Below are 13268 nucleotides of genomic sequence, written 5' to 3'. Positions count from 1 at the left end.
TACAATTTAGACTCTTTGCAATATCTTAGTATTTCCTCTGAAGTGCTGCCACCGTTTTAGTGTACCTTGGGTGACGTGGTTGGAGGTATAGGGGCTTTGTCTTGTTGCCATGGTAAGGATGAACATTAAATTTCACAGAAATAACATCTTTGCAGGCTCCACTGGTGAGCTGTGTGTGCATGTTATTTTTTGTGTGTAGCTGTGACAGAATAGTTGTCAAGCCTGCAGGCAGCATATTGGATATGTTTCCTTTCTTGACCCTCACAAGTTCAACATGTTTTAGCTTGAACTTAAAAACTGACACTTGTCCCCAAAGTTCAAGATAATAATCAGAGAAAGGTGACGACCATGAATCACATTGTGTCTGGGACTTCTGTTGCATAATGTTTCCCATCTCTCATTTCCTCTAATCTCTCTGCAGTAAGGTATAAGAAACACCTTAAGTTTATTGACATGTTCATTGAAGTGTTCAGATCCTCATGCCACTCTGTGAAAATACTCCTATACAGGTAAAAGACCTGTTACTTAAGTAAGTAAGTATGATAAGGAAAATGTACTTAAATTATTATAAGTAAAATTAACCCAAAAAATACTTCTAAAATACTTCTAAACTCTGAATTATCAAAATGGAAAAAACCCCAATAAAATTAAGATTTTTTTAAAAAGAATAGCTGCTTTCCCCTCATTCACACCTTCCCTCCATCAGCCTCGTCAGTTCCTCCAGAGTTATCCTCAGTCATTCAGCCCCCTCCCTGTTCTGCTGTCTAATCACCTGATTCCCCTCACCTGACCCTCTCTGCCCTTTTTTCACACCTGCACCTCATCCAATCATTAGACGAGTTTGTGTTTGAGTCCTGGTTTTCAGTTCAGTCTTTGTTGGATCCTTGGCCAATTGTGTAAACTTCAGGATGCTTTTCCTGCTCTAAATTTGTGTAAAACCTGACTTCCAATTGTCTGAAGGCACCTGTGTTTGGGTCCACCCGCTACACACAACATCATACAGTGGCTGCGGTTAGGAAGGTTCCTAACTGAGTGAGATGAACCAGAAGTACCTGAGCAGTTGCCATGATAAGATCTGTTTAGATTCTCCTAATATTAAGGAAAGGTGCGTCAATGCTTCCCTTACCTAGCATATGATACACTGGGGCATCCTTTACCAAAGGAAAGGAGAGTGTCCATCTCACAATTCTTTCCAGCAGCAACTTTTAAAGGTTCACGTTCCATATTTTGCAAGATAAACAACATGTTATGGCACTTAGCAGGAACAAGGGCAAAAACTGGAATAAAATGAAAGCATGTGAACATAGTCAGTGTGAACTTAAGGTCACTGGTCCAGAATTTTGCATCCAACTGTTTGTGTTTCTATTTACAAAATCTGCTAAGATAGTGAACATGTCAATTTCATGCATGCATTAATGTCTTTGTAAAGTTATTAGAAAATACTTAGCTTCACATTTAAAGGCCTACTGTGACTCAAGAATAAGTGTCAGAAAATCTGATGTCTCTATACCTCATGAGGAATTCTCTTTTTCTATGTACATAATCATATATGACAATTACATGTTTGTGTATTGTAAAGTAACATATAGATTGTGAAATTTCACAGAATCCAGCAACAAATAACTAAAACTGGAAGCACTGGAAAAAAATATTGAGTGAGGCGCAGCCGTCCTGTGACTGGTGTCTTTTACCAAACACAGAAACAGACAAATGCATCACTGGTTTGCCAGAAGTATTCTGCCAACAAACTCACAGTGTTTCACCAGAGATCTTCTACGCTTCTCCGAATCATATCTGTTTATACAAGACAAATATTTATTCATTCTAGATGGATACACGCATTTGTCACACTGTATTTGATGAAATGCATTTCATCTGGAGGAGTTTATGCAACCATCTTAAGGCATGAGGCCTTTGAATGGGCACGCTGCATGGTTATTGTAATGTTATCTCCAGTGACTCGTATTTTGCATTTACAACAAAGACTCAAATGAAAGCGTTTGTTCTTGGCAAGAACAAAGAAAAAACAAGGCATCACAATTGATGTTTCGACAGTGGAAGATTTTCTTTTCATGTCAGGAACAGGATCGACTGCAGAGAGGAGATGAGCATTTTAAATGCAGCAGACAATGAGCAAAACAACAGAAACACACCACAACAACTCTAACTGCCAATTAGCAGCTTTTATCGTCTGTATAAAAGTCTGGCAATCAGCACAATACTTGATACATGAACCTAACGGCGCGGTCATCTGTGCCCAAACTGTGGGTGTATTAGTCAAAACAAAAAAAAAGCTAATTTCTTTAGTAGGTCAAGAGGAACACAATTGAAAATTATGATTGCATGTGACAAACAGCACTGACACAAAGGGACAGTGGTCACAAGTTAGGCAGCCAGAAACAATGAGTCACAGGTTTTTCAACCAAAAGAACCAAACAAAAAGAAAGGGAACAAAAAGCTGCATCTGATGTGACTGTATTTCCTACGTGTTTATTTCTATTGGTATAGCAATGAGCACATCATAGTGACATGAGATATTGTGAATGTTAATGGTACTGTAGTTTAACTACATGATGAGATATGCTGTTTAAATTACTGTGTTATTAATATGATGATTATACTTTTTTAAAATCTCATTTAGTGTCACTGATAGACACCTGATACTTTGACTGATAATGTGGCATTTTTATCTTTACTGCAAAGAACACTCATTTGTATTTTCAATTCTATTGCAGGAAAATATTGATTTTAAAGGTCCAGTGTTCAGGATTTAGGGGGATGTGTTGGTAAAAATGGAATATAAAATAAGTATGTTTTCTTTAGTGCATAATCACCTGAAAATAAGAATCGTTGTTCTATCTACAATGGGAGCGGGTCCTTATACACAGAGTTCGCCATGTTACACCACCATGTTTCTACAGTAGCCCAGAATGGACAAACCAAACACTGGCTCCAGGTTAGAGTTGCAGCTATACACCAGTTTCAAGTTATACTGTGGTATGAAAAAGTATGTTTATCATACCGTGTACATTTGCTTATCCACAGTATTGACAAAAGTGCAGCTGTTTAGATAATCTTACCTTTATTTTAGTTATCTTTTTAAAGTGGAACTTTTTACACATACTTACATTTAAAAAATATGTTTCATGATTCAATTATAGTAATAAAATGTTTGTTCAACCAAATGAAAAATCCTCTGTTTAAGGATCACTGTAACTGATATTAATGTTAATAAGTCTGTAATACAATGAAAACCAGTATTTTATAAAATGGTTTTTGTACCGTGAACTCTCATACCATTGCATCACTGCTCCAGACAGGTCCATTTGTAGTTTTGCATTTTTGTGTCAGCCACCATAGTTACCAGCCCCTCTGCGACGAGACTGTTTTTTCACTGTTTTCACCAGTTTAAATCACATGGTCCATTTGTTTTGAGAGAGGAAGAGACCTTTGCAGATAATGCAGTTCCTGGTTAAAAACTCCTGAATGATCTTAAACTATCCGAGAAAAAAAGTGAGTACACATTAGCAGGTGCTGGGCTGTCAGCCTGCTTTGACGAGCCCAACAGCCTGAAAATGCAATACTAATTGAGGAGATGGACATTTTCATATGGAAAACAAACAAACAAAAAATCACAAAGCACTTGCTGCAGCTCATAAACATTATTGCTGTGAGTGCAGAGTAAAAACTGAAGGCAGCTCAGAGAATTTGCATTTTCATCAGCTCCTGGCCACTCTCATCTGGATAATGACAGCTGGAGAGTTAGATGACAACTGTTTGGAGGGATTTTTGTTGAGTTAATGGAAACCATAAACCTGTACATTTTGTGATGGAAACATGTGCCCCTTCATCCTCAAAGAAAACTATGCAAAAGCACACAGAATGACACCAGCAAACATTATAAAGTTAGCTGACATTTAAATGCAAGACAGGGAGATAACGTAATAAAGTGAGAGAAAAACATTAAAAATGGGAAAAGAGATTTTAAAAAGAAGATGGAGAGAAGGTATTTATAGATACAATCAACATTTCCAAAAAAGACCTGCTGCTGTTTAAAAAACTGTGAGGGTTTTCATATTAAAATGATCTCTCAGCTACAGCGAGACCATCTTGACAGATGATGGACTTCAGTGGTAGTGAAAGTGTTTTCATGAATTTTGTATCCCCTGAGCTGTTATCATCTTTAAATTCAGGTTGAATTCTACAGTTGATCTCTTTGTTTAAACAAATAATAGCTTGTTGTACTCTGATGTTGACCTGTCCTGCTCTGGTACAATTTGTTTCAGAGCCATCAAAATGATGAAATGGGTAAAACTGAGTAACTCCCAAGAAGTCAAAGTCCCTTTGAAAGTCTTTCTGTCTCTTTGCCTGCGGCAGCTCCGACTTCCTCTGCTTCAACTGATTTATGGATCATCGCTTTGATGGAATATTTTACGCTTTTCAAAGTGAGGAAGACAAAGCATTTTGACATTGATTGCCACTAATGATGAAATATGTCACCAGCATATTGTCAGCAAGGATTTTAGAAAAGAATATGGATGATGGCAGGAGGAATTTAAATGCTGAAGGTCAGTGAAAATTCAAAGGACATTATATTCCATCTTAATAGCTTTTAGAAATAAAGATCTGACTGAAATGCAGTGGCTAGTCTGTAAAATGATTAATTTTTTACTTGTACACCCATGCTATTAACTGAGGCTGTACTGAGGAACAGTGATGCTTTGAGCTAAATATTTACATGCAAACATGGTCACAATAACCATTCTAACATGTTTGCCATATAAAATGTTAACCACATGTGCTAAAATTCAACCCAATCACCAAAATAAGTGCCAGTATTGTATGTTTTTGGAAGTCATGGATATGTAACTTTTTTGTGTCACTTTGTGAAACCACACTGTGGTGTTTAGGTACAAAGTGTGCTTGGTTATGGCAAAGGAAAGATCATGTTTGACTCAAAATACCCGTAACCTGCTGTTGAAAATGCTGTGATGTGTCACTAAAAAGCACCCAGGTTTGGTGGCACAATCGCCTTTGAGTGTTCCTCGATGTCTCACTAATTAACATTTATCGGTTTTGTTGTTTAATGGTCTTGAGCTGTGCAGTGCTTCTCTCCTTGCCGTCCACCATCCCCTCCACCTCCCGATAACAAACACAGCTCATATACGTGTGAATTACTCCACTTTATAAGTATTGGTATTATGCATATGAAACGTGCAAATGTAACATATGTGGTAGTGCAGAAACCAACAACACCAATATTTTCCCCTGGCAACTGGGTTGTAAATTTAGTTAACTGGCAATAAAAACCAAACCAGCTGAGGCTCATGGGAAATAGTTTAGCAGGTATTTGGTCATAAACAAAAGTATTGGAAAAAGCAAAATGATGACCTGATGATGGCACTGAATGATCAAAACCAAGAAATCTCCAACACAATTATAACCCATCCTGAGTGAAAATAAATGTGTGTACAAAATATTACTGATCAAGCGCTAATTCATCACATAGATGCTGAGATATTTGACTGGATTACTGAAAAGTTTGACCCACTGATGACACTAGAGGAATCATTAGAGCATCACAAGTCATCACAATACATCGTCTATGAAAATCTGTATAAAGTTTCTGACAAACATTGCTCTACCCAAAGTCATATATTGCTATAAAGCAAACCAAATTTGTAATTGATAAGTTTGTAATATATTACTTTTTAACTCTATATAGTTTCAGTATTCGCTCCACCACCTTTAAGAACGGTATCATTACACGGCACATACAACTAACATGCATTTCCTTGTGTAATCATCTCCCAAGGCTTTCTATCATCTCAGAATTGAATGCCAATAAAGGGAGTAGAGCACCCGAAAAATAAAAGCAAACAAAATTCGACAGAGGCAGAACAAGAGATGGCAAAAACGTTTGAAAACACACTGAAAATCCCTGTGCAGCACCATTCAAGTGTCTTGTAACTTTTTGTGGGCTCGTGAAAATCCTTCATTTTTTTCCATTGCATATTTGCACCTTTGCTTTTTTTATCCCTCAAGGTCAGATCCCAATAGATTCTTTGTGTCTCAAAATAAATGAAGACACTTGACCATAATTCAGAGGATGTGGTATTGGAAATGTGTTTTGACATACAGCTGTGATTTAGAGCTTACTGTCTAAATGCCTTACCCACCTTCCCTTCAAAAAAAAAAAAGAAATAGAAAAAGGAAACAGTTCAGGGACAAATGGTAACCTTTAAGTCACTTGTTGTGACATATGGTTCGCTTTCTTATTAAACTGCACATACTGTAAGTGTTATTGTGCTGCAGCACTTTAAAGTAATGGGACTCCTGATAAAGCCTGTTTCCTTGAAAAATGAGCTGAATTTAATTCAGTGAAACTGCCGCAGCCTCTAGTTTTTTTTATTTTTTATTTGCAACTCATAAAAGTGATCAAAACAAATAAGCAAAAGCTGCATTTGTCTGTTTGCTCATATCATCATAAAAAAAATATAAAAGAATAGCTGTTTCAATAGGAGTCGTGGAGGTGTTGTTTGTCTAAATGTCTTTGACTTTTACTGTAATAGAACTCTAAAGCAGCAAAATAACATTTTGGTGAGATTCAGGCACATGTTGGAGGCTCAGGTGTGAAAGATTAGATCAGCAAGCTTGTGCACACAGTTTTATTCCACAAATGTGTCCTTTGTTGCCGGAGAATCTGTCCAATTCAGGATCACCAGCAAACTCAGTTGTACGGTGAGCGGCCTGAAGGTAGACAACATGATGACGGGATCAGAATGAGTCATCTTGTGAGTCCCTTCGGCACTGTGAGTTAGGGAACCTTGTGACCTTGTGTCACTGTTAAAGCAATATTTCAGTGTTTTTTCCAGAAACATCAGTCTGGTTTTAAAGCTCTGCACAAGACAAAGAGAGTCTGAGTAGATATAAAAAATGAATACATGGCGATAGTTTTTGAAGGTGGTATAAGGGAAGTATTCAAATGTAATTATTTGAGATTTCCATGGAGCCTACAACACTATTAACAACTGAATTTTAATCACTGGAGGAGCATCAGCAGTCCTGCTGTTGGCTGGTAGCCCACATCTGTCAGTCTGTCCAATTAATCGTCCCCTATGTACCAACCAAGCAATCAGTTCTTGCTTCAGCTCTTTTCCAACGACACATGCTCCCCTGTGTCTACAGATAAGAGGGAAAAATATCACCCCCACTATTCAAAACAACACGCTAAATCTTGGCTTAGTATTGAGAATCTGTGTTAAGACTGTGAGGAGTGACAGTATAGTCCTTTTGAATATTTTATAGACAACCTTGTCTCAAGAGATTATGTTTTTATACAGCTGTTTTCCCTAAACAAAATTATATTACTCTAGCAATGCTAAATGTTCAGACTGTTCAACTCCAATATGTTTCATTCATCAATGTTTTTTCTACAGTCTACTGGCTAGTTCTCCGGTCATATGTGTCATATCAGTCATATGTTTGTTTTTTATCAAGACATCGGTGCATTTCCTGCCAGGATAGTGCCACAAAAAGTGGTGTTACCAAAACCTGGTATTTTGATCATGATCTTTTCCTAACCATAACATTAGTTTCCATAACAAAGTTTCAACATATCTTCCAGATAATAACGTACAAATGTAAATTATTCATCATTTGCAGAAATTTACAGTGCCAACATGTATTCTGGTTATTGAGTTGAAAAGTGAGGGTTGAAAAGATACAAAATGTGTTGCTCTGCATTATTATTTTGTTTTTTACCCACTGATGGATTAAGATAAAAGATTTTATTAGATTTTTTAAAAAATCAGAAAAGAGGGTTATATATTTTTATATTTTTGTATTTGTGGTTATTGTTACTCTCTTGGAAATGTATGTATCTATAGGAGGGTTTTTTATGATGATGATGGTAATGTGAAATCAGCCTCAATCACCACTCTGATGAAGGCAAAAAGAGCCAAAAAAAATTCAATGAGTAAAGTTTGGCGTACTGGAGAAGAGTTGTGTTTTAAGTTCGATTGCCTTGCACTGTAGTTTACACAAGTGTGTGTGTGTGTGTGTGTGTGTGTGTGTGTGTGTGTGGTTCCAAGTTAGAAAGTGAGGATTTTCAGATTGATTTGTCCTCCACTTCATCCAGACTGAATATGTTAAGATCAAAACATCACATATTAAGAAAGACGGAGAGAGCTCAAGGGCAATAGTGCTGAACAGCTGTCAATTAGAGAAACAAAGGAAGACACAGTTGCACAGTGTTACACCATCTATTTTACCTCCATGCTCCATCCATTCATTCATCTGCATATTACCAACAATGCCTCATATTCTCTCTTTTACATCATCCATCCTTCTTTGTATTCTTGCCAGCACTGTGTGGAGGTGCTTTTTAGTATTCTCTCTGTCACTTTGCTCCAGCCTGGTGCCTCTCATCGTTTTATGTCCAGACACTTCAGAGGAGAAAAAAAAGAGGGAGGCTGAGTAATATTTCCATTTATACATAAAAGAGGCAAAAGGGCAAATGTGAGTGGATTTTACTCACTGTTCCCTATTAGAGGACCCCTGGTCTGACTCAGCAGATGTGAGACGTGGCATTAAACCCTCTCTCTGGATGACTGTATCCTTTAATGGGACACCTCTAAAAGCATCATAAACTCTTATAAACAACAAATAAAATGGTTGAAGGAAGTCCCACATTAAAGGTAAAGAGAATTAAAATAACCAAGGTCTAAAATTGGGCTTGCCTCCTGTTCGACTGTCACAGTAAACAGAATGCACAGCTCTCCCAATATTAGCACAACTTTTTCTCAAATGATTTCAAGTTCATTCTTGAAATCTTGTAAAATTGTATTAATTGTTTCTTAGCAGTGCTGTTTGTGATGATCGTTAACCACTTCGGGAAATAAGCTTATTCACTTTCCTGCTGAGAGATAATTTGTCTGAAAGTGGTGTCAATCTTCTCATAACAAATCACACCATAAACTATTTGTGCAAGCAGCTTATAATGACCCATACTTACATATATTGTTAGGTGGCGACCTTCAGTGGCTGCAGTAATGATGTTTGCAAAGGAGTAAGTCAGGTGATGTCATATAAAGAGTGCGAAAGAGGAGGTCAGAGTAGATGTTTGGGTCAAACAAACACAGGATTTTCAACCAAGAGACAGCTGTTCATGTCGTATGGTAGACCAAAAGTTCACTTTGACTTGTTTTAAATTGTGCACATACAAGCTGTAAGTAACATACCTGGCATATTTACAAAATGTACTTATATTTTGTACAAGACATACTTTAGTTGTAAACGTGGTAACGTACCACATGGTGTTTCATACGTAGGTACAGAATTTTAGTTACTAATTAGTAGGTCAGTTACTAATACGATCCATGATCTTCTCATAAACCTAACCAAAGCTCAACGGTTCAATAACGTACACCACAAATTGTCACTGGTGGTGATATCTAATGGTCTAATTTGCTGGTTTGGGAATGACTGGCAGATTACCTATTCAGTCATAAAGTGTGTCAGTGGCCAGCTTTACCTCAGTTATTATTATTATTTTTTGTTTGACTTAACCACGATCCCTCTCTAACCACATAACCACACCGAAGTTGCCATGCACAGATGCACAAAGCAGGAATGATAAAAACACTGGCATTGGCTATTAATGAGCCTTGTTAGCATGACAACGGTTTGTTCAGCTACACTTGGGGGAGTTTGTCTACTGGCTGTGGAGGCCTTCTGTTTAGGATTCATTAGTAAGGCTTATTCAAAAATCACCACCAGACACCTGATTGTTGTTGTGGATAATAATCTGATTACTCTGTCCACGGAAATGACTGCCAAGCTGCTTGCCTGCCACTTATTGCCATTATCTTATTGGTCCAGATGGATGTGCCAGTTGGCCAATGACAAACTGCCTCTTAAACTGACACATTTATGTTGTTGTTTTTTGTTGGGGTTTTTTTTTTGGTCTTTGGCTATCTCCTTTGTGACTCCCTTGAGCTGATGAATTCTGTTTTTGAGTGCTTCATGTGAGTGTCATATTTATTTTCCCAAATTTGGAACTTAATTTGTTTGGAGAGGCAGAAAATTGGAAAGACCTTTTTAAAAGCTGTAGAATATAAATAGAAGGCTCAGACCAGACCTTGGCCAAAGGGCTCATTTGGGATTCCAGTTTTCTAAAACCATTTTGAAACTCACTGATCAAGTAAAAGCCTATTTGGCCGAAACTGAAGTCCCTCTGGAGTCTGTGCGACATGCTGTCATTGTCCACCAATGCCTGATGATAACCCCAACATTAAACTGAATTATATCATTAACACTAATGAAATGTAGAGTTCATAATAAGTTGACAATAATTAACAGTGTCCTTCCTGCTCTGCGGACAGCAGGCGTCATGTCTGGGAGGACAACACAAACTCTCTTAAAGGTTATTAATTAGAACTCCATAAGCAACATTAAACTGTAACTACTGATGAGATGCATGCTGAGCTCAGTGTGTTTGTGCGGGCTAAGGAAAAGCCACACAGGATACTAAAAACTGTCAAGTTATAAGTGTGACAAAAGGAACAGGGATGCCAAAAGCGTCAGCAGCTCTGATGCTTAACAGAGATTTCCCATGTCAAAATATAAAAAAATATTTTACAGATTATAATAACATAGAAGCAACAATATTAGTACATGTGTATGGAGACTAATGAAATATCGACACTGGATTAGTGTGTACAAAGTCACATCTGAATTAGTTGTTAGTCAGCTGATCTGCACTGTAAAATGTTTCTTTTCCTCTTGCTCATGCAAAGTGACCTGTTGCTGTCAGACTGATTCGACATCATGGAGAGATCTGAATATATTTGCCCGACAGCAGGGGCTTCTCTCCTGGCTGGGAGCAGAGCCTCACCTCGCTGTGGTTCCCTTTTTCTACACTGTACCACAAAAATGACACTAATGCTGTCTACAGAAAACAATAATGTTTTAGACAATAATGTCAATTTAATTTTGTGACAACAATCTGGGGAAGACTTTTTTCTGTTTCAGCATATTCTCCCATATAACTCCCAACTCGTCAAATACCAACACTTGGCCAATGACCCTACACGTCAAATTATGAGTCTCTAGCTACCCACCCCCCCACCAAAAAGACAGCAAGTTAACACGATGCATTGTGTTTCTCTAACATATACTTTTGTTTTCATAAGAAATGTACAGTTTATGCAGTTGCTCTGCAGATTAAAAAAGCTGCCACCTAGTGCTCCTCATACTGCTGCTAAAGGGTTCCTTGGTGTGTTAGTATCTGACACCGAGGACCCTTCACTAAGAGACTGGGTTGGTTTCAACATGCCTCCACGTATCATGAAATGTTAATGGAGGGACTTTACTGGCCTGCACTGATCCCTAACCTACATCCCATCCAGCTACTTTTGCATTACATTTTGACATGTCAGAGTAAAAGAAAAAACATAGATGTAAATAAAAAATGAATGATGTATGCGCTCCATTTAGATGCTTCAATTTAAGGTTCCTTTCATTCTGCATGCTGGCTCGCCATCACACCATTATGGCTTACTGGGATATTTGAATAGGACCAGGCCATTGTCAATGTCATTAGTAACACCTGTGCTATGCCAAGTCAAAATGTCTGCCGTGAAAAAGGCCGACATGGTCTTATCAGCCAGCATCAGAACCCAATCTCATTTATGCTCTTGTGGCTAAATGGATGCAAATAACTGCAGCCAACATTTAATGGAAAGCCTCCAAAGAAAAGAGGAGCATTGTGCAGCAATGGCAAGAATTTTGACAGCTTCAACAATCACATGTAAAAATGCAAAATTAACATGAAAATATTTCTTTTTCTTGTTACCACAGACAGGCGAGTACACTGCAATGTCTATTTACACTCTGGATACAATATATAAAAGGTGCTGATTTTCCTTTTACAGAACCCATTTTATTAAAGAAACCAGCATGAAAGCATTTAAATCAATGTTTTGGAAATTGTTTTCAGAGAAAAAGAGATTGTAAACAAACATCTCCACCCAAATTAAACTCCCGTCTGTTGTATTTTCATGCTTTCAGCTTTCATGGTCACTTAATGTCCTCGAGCGAGCACTTCCTCTCCCTCTGCATCTGCAAATTCAATTTCCTTCTGAATCACGCTGCTGTCTCCTTTCTTTTACCAAGGTTAAAGTATGATAATCAGTTATTCTTTCCTTTGAGACAAGTGAATCTGGTACACCTATGTTGATTCATTTGCTTTAAATAACATTCATATCCTCTTAAAGCGTCTTTGTCAAGCTGAAAACCGCTAACCTTTACCGGTGAATGACTCTGAGAAGTGATACGAACAAATCTATCATCAGGTGGCAGACAAAATCAACTCAGATAATGTGAATAAAGGTCTGACTTTGTAGCTGTTCTCTCGCCCACAGAATGAGATAATTTTATTCTGTGATCCCAGTGTGCAGCTTTAATTAAAGAATGATTATACTCTTAACTTCTTCTGCAGTGAGCTCCCACCACTGCTGCTGAAGATTTAACTTTGTTTTCTTGTTTTTAACTGTACATCAGCACCTGACGGAGCACTTGGCTGTTGCTTCAATCAGAAAACAATTCAATAAGTGACACCATTCCTCACTCAAGAAAATTCCCACCTCTTTTCACACTGATCAACATGACTTTGGGACACAAAAGAAAGCACTGAGGCAACACAAAAAGTCATGACTCATCAATTTCTTTGAGTTCATGTTTATTTGTCATTCCTGTGTTTCCTGTTTTATTTTCGCAATAACTGTCTCATCTCATTTCAGATCAAACGTACCGTCAAGTTTCCCTCGTTTTTTTTCATGCTTGCCCCACTGAATCAAAATAGAACTTATCAGAAAAAAAAACACTTGGACAAACATTGTGGTAATGAGAACTACGTTCGGTGACAGACACCGTTTTTGAGAAAAATTTATTTGGCGTGTACTTTGAGTTTTTAGTTTGGCCTGTGTCCATTCACTAGCATAGACGGGCAGAGTCTAGGACCTATACTGCAGTCAGACACCAGGGGGCGATCGAGATTGAAAAACCTCACTCTGGGGAAGCTATCATACCGTCCATCTTTATATACAGTCTGTGGTCTTGCAATCAAATTCTGACAGTATCAGAAATTTGGGATGACCATCTCATTGTGTGTCTGCTATTATGACCTACGTCTACAAATCAACTAACAGAATTACAGCATGAAATGATGCACTGATCACTGGAGCTAAACACAAAGAAAAATGCTT

This window comes from Plectropomus leopardus, chromosome 15 (assembly GCF_008729295.1).
Source record: "Plectropomus leopardus isolate mb chromosome 15, YSFRI_Pleo_2.0, whole genome shotgun sequence".
NCBI lineage: Eukaryota > Metazoa > Chordata > Actinopteri > Perciformes > Serranidae > Plectropomus > Plectropomus leopardus.
Note: the sequence above shows the minus strand (reverse complement) of the source record.